The sequence below is a fragment of the Buteo buteo genome, chromosome 7 (genome assembly GCF_964188355.1).
Source record: "Buteo buteo chromosome 7, bButBut1.hap1.1, whole genome shotgun sequence".
Taxonomy (NCBI): Eukaryota; Metazoa; Chordata; class Aves; order Accipitriformes; family Accipitridae; genus Buteo; species Buteo buteo.
The window spans coordinates 47,556,392-47,564,527 of NC_134177.1; positions in this window are offsets into that span (position 1 = coordinate 47,556,392).

Genomic DNA, 8,136 nt, shown 5'->3' on the forward strand with positions numbered 1-8,136 from the left:
TCGCTGCCTCTTGTGGTCTGGTGAGGCCTGGGCTGCCGGTGGGACCTGTGACTGTTGCCGTCCTGCCTTGCTCAGGTGCTGTGGGACTGTGTCCTGCGGGTGCAGTCCCTTCCCAGCCTGCGCCGTGGGTATGCTCGGCTCCTGACTTGTCCTGCCTCCTGTTCCTCCTTCCTGATAGATAACTAGGTGTGTAGGGAGCAATGAAGTAAGGGGGTGAGGGGTGACTCTGGAAAACCTCTGAGGACCCTGGAGACAGGACTGCACATTTGCATTCTACAAGCAGCTTCTGCAACTCCTGAAAACGTGCAATCTACTCTGTAAATATTTAACTGTAGAAATTAAATTGGCATGCTTCTGGGAGTGAGGTAGTTATGGCAACACTGTTTGCTCTACCAGTGCTTTGGAGAGCTACTTTTTTCTAATGCTGGACCTAATTCAACTTCCATTAATGTCAATGTAAGAGCATAATTGAACTCCTTTCTTCTCTTTGGCTTGCTTTGTCTCTGGGTTACTCCTGGAGGCCAACTTTCTGCACATCCTGCTTCTCTGTGGACTACTTTCCTTCCAGGAAAAACAGGTGGGGTTTTTTTGGTTTGGGTTTTTTTTGAGAACTGATTCACCAGCCGTGGGAAAAGGGGCTCTGTTTGTGATGTACATGTCAGTCAATTATCAGATAAATAGAAGATCTGCTTCAGTATACCTGCTCAAGGTATGTCCTGGAGGAACACAATAGTTTTCAAGTATATTTTTCCTCAGACAACCCCACATTCTCTCTTGCAGCATGCTTGAAGTACTAGATTGCACTTATGTTTTAGGATGATAGTCTGGTCTGAGAGAAAAGCAGGTTGAAGGACGGTGGTCCCAACTGGTCATTTATCGTGTTTTCTTGTGCTTCACCTGTGTGTTTGTGTCTGCCTGTTGTCACTTGCATAACAGAGGTTGCAACGTGTTGGTAAAAGGGCTGCCTCAGTTCACACAGCTCCTAGCGCAGGGCGGGAAGCATCTGACCACTGGAGCTCCTAACCACCACTACAGTATTAACATGGAACAGAGATCTGGCTGGCAGAACCTGCCTTCTGAAATACCTCATTGAGAACAACTGAAATAAATGCAAAACAGGATTTCATTTTAAATTGCAGGTATTACCCTGCACATAAGGAAATGTAACCTAGTGTTCGAAGTTCAGTCCTTACTTCCACTCATTTTGTGGAGACAATGTCTTTCTTTATTCTTTTTGCTGTAGGAAGATGTCTCTTTTCACGGAATAAACTTAGTCACTGCTGCTGAGCGGTATTTTTCAAGGACTGATATTTAATATATTTACTTTTTGGGTTTAAATGTTCTTTTAAGCAGCCCCCTGATTTGCTAAGATGCTTTTGGACATGTATAACTTTCAAAGCAATTATATAGGCATGGGTGTAAAAATTGCTGAATTCAGAGCTAATTCATGAGCTACATGAGTTTTCCTTCAATCAAATTGCTACTGTACCACATATACACATGTAAATCTAGCTATAGATTCCAGCTTTAAAGAAACACAGAATGTGATCCCACAGCATCAAGGTTGTAGTCAGTGCTTTCCTTTTGCCCCATTTTCCCTCAGTGGAGATTTGTATTTTCAGTCTAGCTGTGTCAGAGGCACACACACAAAAGACAGGGTCACCCTGACAAACCAGGGCACATGCCATGGGCGATACCTGAGAGGGTTCTGTTGCTCTGGCTAGTAGCTCAAGAGGCCAAGATGAAGCAATCTCGTAGTGGCCATGAGAAAGCAAGAGCCTGTGGTCCCATGCAGGAGCAAAGGGGCTGAGTGGGTTAGATTGGCCACAGCTGCAGTGACTCTGGTGTTAACTGGTCTTAGCCTGTCTGAGAATGTAACCAGAGTGAAAATGCTGCAGCTTGGGACCATGTGGGGCTATGTGTTTGCTGTTTCCACTTCGATCTGTAGAAGGTGTTGCTGGAATACTTTGTGTGTTTCCTTCTGGGGCTGGGAAAGCTGCCTGAGTGCCAGCTGGAGGAGTGAAACTAGTCCCTGCTCTGAGCTCAGGTTTCTGGAGCAGGCCAGCTCTCTGGAGGTTAATGTAGGTAGACTTCCTATGGGGAATAATACATGGTGCACCAGACTGTTAGATTAGTGTGAGAAGTGGGGGGAGGAAGGGATGTGAATAAAGAGAGAGAATGAATTATGTCTAAGTAGTGTTCGGTCATGCTCAGTTAGCTGTTTAATATGGGGAGGAATGTTTTCTCAGGACTTAGATTTTTTTTTTTTTTTTAATGGTACTTTGTATATACTGAGAAATGTAACCTTTCCTTATGCATTAAGCACTCCTCTTCACCCTCTGTTTGGTACCTGAAAGCACTGTGCAGCCACAACCTGGCTCACTGTGGTGATTTTTGAAGCTGCTTGCTAGTCCTTTGGACTCCCACTAAAATCAGTAGGGACTGAATGTCACAGGTGTCTTGATCTAGTTCCCTTAAAGATCTGTTTCAGTGTTGTTTCTCATAACCCCATTACATAAACCTGACCTTGAGCCAGCCTACATGGTTGGGAGCGGATGCAGCTGTGATCCGAAAGGGCTGGATCAGTGTGTAACAGCACTCTGTCGTAGAGGAATAAACCTGCAGGACTGAAAGCTGAGGGATGCTCTAGCCTGCCAAACCCTTTGGTTTATCTCAGCCTGGTCACTGTGTAATGTAAATTGGGCTTATTACTTGTGGAAGATTTAGGAGCTGTGAGAGGGAGGAAGGGTAGGTGTCCTACAAAGAAGATTTTATGCAGAAAGACTTACTCTGGTCCATGTTAACTGATTAGAATTTCTTTGTTGTTCCCTCTTTTTAGAAGGGTTTTGGTTTCCTGTTTGTGCATGTGTCAGAGCTTAGGAAACAATAAGATTTAATAGGCTTGGAGGCAAGGAAAGTCTATAACTTAGATCATTTTATGAGTGAAATGGCTGTCAATAGATTCCCCATTCTACCAGTCAACAGCCGTTCTTTATCCCTATAGTTGTAAAAGTCCTTCAGCAGGGGCCTGTGTGGGATTAGTAACTGTACAGAGTCTCCCTATGGGCTGTGTTTGAACTGGAAATCGAACAACAGCAACAGAGCATTGCTATTTTGTGGCTGGTGTTGTAAGGTGCTGTGGCCAGGAGGAAAGACATCTGCCGCATCCCCTGCACTCTGCGCTGTAGCGGTGGCAGCTTCAGGCTTAGCAGGTCTGTGGGCTAACATAGCAAAAGGCTGGTCTTCTGGCCCAGCTGAAGACTGCTGTGAGGCCATCAACAACTTGGCACTGCCCATCTGGCACCAACTACTCTTTTCTACAGTAAACCCTACAAGGGTACCTAGAATGGACTGGTGTCTTGTGTTCTGCTCAGTTCACTCTCAGGGCACATGTTGTCTTGACTGTTTATACTTGACACACCATGTAGTATTTCTCTGTATGGGCAGATTATTTTAAAATAGAGGAAGTGCAATGAAAAAGGGAGGGGGTTGGAAATTGTACTGAGCTTGACAAAGAAAACCAATGTCTCATTAGTCTGTCCTGCCTGCTGACAGCTGAAAGAAAAACTAGTTGTTTCTGGTAACATGTCCTAACTCTGTTAGGCTGATTTCTTTTTCATATTGTTGTTCATTAGATCTTGATTTATACTGATAGAAAAGATTTACCTCAAGCTATTCAAAATGCCTTTGAAGTTTTCTCCCTCATTGAAATGAAAGCAGTGCTAATCAGTTATCACTTACAGCAGTCTAAATTCTTACTCTCTAATGCACTTGTCTCTGAGCAAGTGGTAGTCAGTGAAGTTATCTTGATCAAACCAAATGCAGAGCAAGAGAACAATCAGTGTCAATGAAGTCATGGGCAGAAAATGCTGATTTTTTTTTTTAAAATTAAATTGCAATTCTTTTTCTGCTACCACCCCCTTTGTCTTCAGGGAAGTTTTGCTCAGCCTTCTAATGAGCAGAACAAAAGCTTGAGACTTCTTACTTGCAACTGTCTGATAGAAATTAAGCCATCCCAAATTTCTGCAGGCTTTAACCTCTCTTGGGAAACTGAGTGTCATTTATTTATTGCACTGATTTAATTTTTTATGTTTGGCTATTCCTTTCCTTCTGTGAGTCAAAAATGAGAATAGCAATGTTATGAAGGTTCATGTCTGGGGAGTTGGTCTTTAGTTGTTCCAGTGAATTCTTGGTAGGGACAAGCTCCTGCAATTTCAGTTGGAGTTTAGTGCTTAGCAATTGTCAGGATTTGGCCTTCAGTTTGGGGCAATCTGCAAAGAACCTTGTCTTCATTTTGTAAATTCTGTGGGCTACACCAGTGCAGGCAGCTGAATGAAAGCTTGCTTGCTGTCAAGGTGTTTTCACTGGAACTTTCATTTGTCTCTGAGGTTTGTAAATGTGGATGAAATTCAAATGAAAGGTTACGCTCTATAATTGTCTGTTGTCTTTCAATTGGGGAAAGAAGCTTGTTCTGAATATGAAACTAAGTAGCACCAATTAAACTAAAGGTAAAGCTGCTGCTGCTGTCTTCCCGCTGCAACCCCATCCCTCTGGCTTCCCTCTCCTGCTTCTGCAACCAGTCTGAGTATTTAGGCTGAGGAAAAAAACAGAACTATGTGAGCAGGAAGGAGACAGAGAACAAGTAAACTTCTTTAAAAGGGGAAGAAAGAAGAGTGGTTGCTTCGGTTGTTGAGACTTCCAGTGTGAATTTCTAACCACCTCAGGAGCAGATGCTTAACAATGATTATATCAGCAGGAGGTGGCACCATCAGTGTCAGTTATTAATAAACCTCTTAAAATGCACATGCTGACTCTCTTTTTCTTTCTTCTTCCTCTTCCTTTTTTTAACTCACTGTAGCAATTTCTGTCCCTTTTTGAGCTGGCACAGAACAAAATGTCCACAGTATTAATGAAACATAAATAGCATTGTTCAAATGGACCCAAACTGAGATGCTCAAGGGAGATCAAGCTGGGCTATTTCATATAGACAGCTCCTTAAGCTGGCTCTTCTGGTGTCCTGAAACCTGTCCAAAACAGAACCAACTGTATAAGATGAAGGCTGCCCAGAGAATAACACAGACGATCAAAGAAAAGTCAGCAACTAGCACATTTGTTCCCTTTCTGAAACATCACCCTTTGCTTCTCCAACAGCCCTCATTAGCCTTGGGTTTTGGGGGTGGGGGTGTGTTGGCTCTAAAATAGATGCTTTTGAGTTCCAGGGACTTTGGTTTTCTGCTTTGTGACAAAGCTGTTGATGGCACATTTTGTCTCTGAATCTAAGACCCAGTAAACTGTCTTCTGATGCAGATTTCAGTCCATTCCCAGAACCTGAAGAACAGCCTGGAAACATTTGCAGGCTTGGACTTTACCTGCAGGCACAGCCAGAACTCCCTGAGGTTGGGGTGAAAGTTAGTGACATGTTGTTCCTTCTGGGTCTTACTAAGAAGGGGTCCAGCATCATTACTAGTCTAACACTAGCAGACACCTGTTGCCCAGTCCCAGACAGGGCAGGGCTCTGGATCAGTGTCAATGCTGTGGGAAAGTTGCAATGGATTTATTTTGCCTTCTGTATGTTTTGTCCTGTGGGCAATGTGACACTGACCCTTTAGGCAATGAATTATGCAGAAGCAGAACAGGTGGAAGAGGCCAATCTCTCTCTGCTATAACCTTGTGACCAGGGTGAAATCTTCCCCAAAACATCTGAAAACCATGAATGTTTGCTTAATGGACCTAGCTTGTGCCAAAAGGTAGGATGAATTGGGTTGTGGGAAGGAAGCAGGGGAAAAAAATATCTGCAGTCCAGTAATGTTCTTTGAAAACTCACCAGGTACTGTGGTTCCAGGATGAAGACTCAATGTCACAAATTTTACAAAATCCCCTGTGTCAGAGAAAGGGAAAGGCTGGCTGTAACCTGGAGTAGCTGAGCTTGAAGGGTCATGAAGGAGTTTGAAAAAGGCAGCCTTGGAAGCATAGTTTCTGCGTGCTTGACATTATTTCTCCCTATGCATTACACAGATGGTTCCATAGCCTTCCCTTACATGGTACTGACAAATAAGATGGCCGTGGGTGCCACCAAGAAAAAAATGTTCTGTAAGTTATTAGTCTGAGGCATGGGGGTGTAGAGTGACATTTAACATCAGCATGAAGACCTCCCTAACAAGAGGTTATGAATAGCAGTGGGAAGGGGGGGGGGGGGGGAGTGTGCACACAGAATTTCACCCTCTTGAATGCACTGGCCTCTTCAGAGTGTCTCCGCTCATGGATTACTAACTGGCTCTTCTGCGTTGCACTGATGGCATTGCCCTGGCTTACATGGAGGCCTGATTTTGGAACCGAACAATCCAGCTGCATCAACTTCATTTGCGGTTCTAGGCAGCATGTCTTAGCAAAGCTGAGCCAGGGGAAGATTTATCTGTTGAATAGAAATTGTGTGAGCTGAACAAAGCTCCACGTACATGCGTGGGAGGAAAGCTTGCTGAAGTCTGCCGGATGCCCACAGAGCAGTTTCAAGTCTCCAGAGTACCAGGTAGCATTGTCTTTCCAATGCATTGTGTCAATGTTTTTTGATTTGGGAAATAAATGTTTTTACTTTTCCATTTTGACAGATGTTTAGGAAAATGGATAGGTTGGTATGCCCAAGGTGTGTACCTTCTTGCTTTATGTGGAAACACTAACAATGGAAAATGTTTTTTTTAAATCTTCTTAATAGCACTGTGGTGGTTTTTGCTGAGACAGTAACCTAACTGGATCTGATCCATCTTAGCAGGATTGAAGGGCGCATATCACTTCTTCAGTCCACACCTTCTTACCTTGTCGAAGAAGCTAAATCATATCACTGCTGGTACCTAGTGGAGCTATTGCTAGTAGTACCTCCAGAGGAAGTTCAGTCATTGTGTTTTCACTGCATCTCAGCTGCATTATTGCATTAATTTGTTTAAATAGACCCTTGAGACAATCTACTTTGCAAATTAGAGCACCCTTAGCCAGAGTTCTGCCACTAGTGTCAGCTTTGTCCAGTCCCCCCACCCACCCCCACCCCCGATCTGTGACTTCTAGGGAAGTTTCTAATTAATGTGGAGATTTTCCCCTCTCCTTTGCACAGCATTCTGTGACTTTGCCTACAGGCTGAGACTTTTTTTTTACTCTGCTTACTAGAGATAAAGGTGGGTATTGAAATAGCCAATGCCTAGTATGCCATCTCACTCTGTGTGTATCAGCAGGACAATGTTAATTGTCTATTGGCAGGAAGCTGTGAATACCTTAGGAGGCTGTTTCCTCAAAATGTGAAGTGGAGATCAGATACCCTCTAAAGAAGGAAGAAGCTAGCAGTTTGGGAGTAGGTGAGTCTTGCTTGCTTCATGATAAACCATTACTGGAAATCTTAATAGATTTAGAATTGTATTACAGGTGAGGAAATGCATCACCTGCCTCTCTTTACAGACAGGAGAAAATGGGGCTCAGGGAAATGAAGTGATGTGTATGGAGTCACCCAGCGTATGCACAGCAGGTTGCAGAGTCAGTCTCTTAACTCACTCTGGGCCTTTGTGGGTTGGTGGATAGAAAAATATGGGTTGAGGTCCTCCCCCCACCCCCCCTCATCTTTTTACCAAATTATTAATTGAATTCTTAAGCTGAATTTGGAGGAGGAACCAGCACAGAGTGAACTGAGAATATTTGTACCTTCTGAATATGCAGCAAATTTAAAAAAAAAAAATTACAAGAAATCTGCATTTCTTTACCCCTGAATGTTTTTGAGAGCTGGTTCTGAATAACTTGTGTACCAGCAGAAACCAAGGTGCAAGTCCTAGGGGAAAAATGCTTTTTTAGGAACATTGTGCATTTCCAGTTCATCTGTGATGGGATTTTCCAAACTGTTAACTCTCTAAACATGGGATAAAGAAATGTGTATGCTATCCTCAAGCTATAATGGCTGTTTATAGCTGACAGTCTTACTTGGTAATTGACTGCAATATACCTATAGTAGCGGAGAACTCGGATGGGCTAACTACACAAGTAACTTGCTTCCTGCAGATGCTTTGCAGCTTCAGATAAGGTGTTTGATACCACAGCTATATGGCTATTGGTATCTGAGAGTGACAATTTAATGCCAGCCTAGCTGTGCCACTCTGAGTTTCT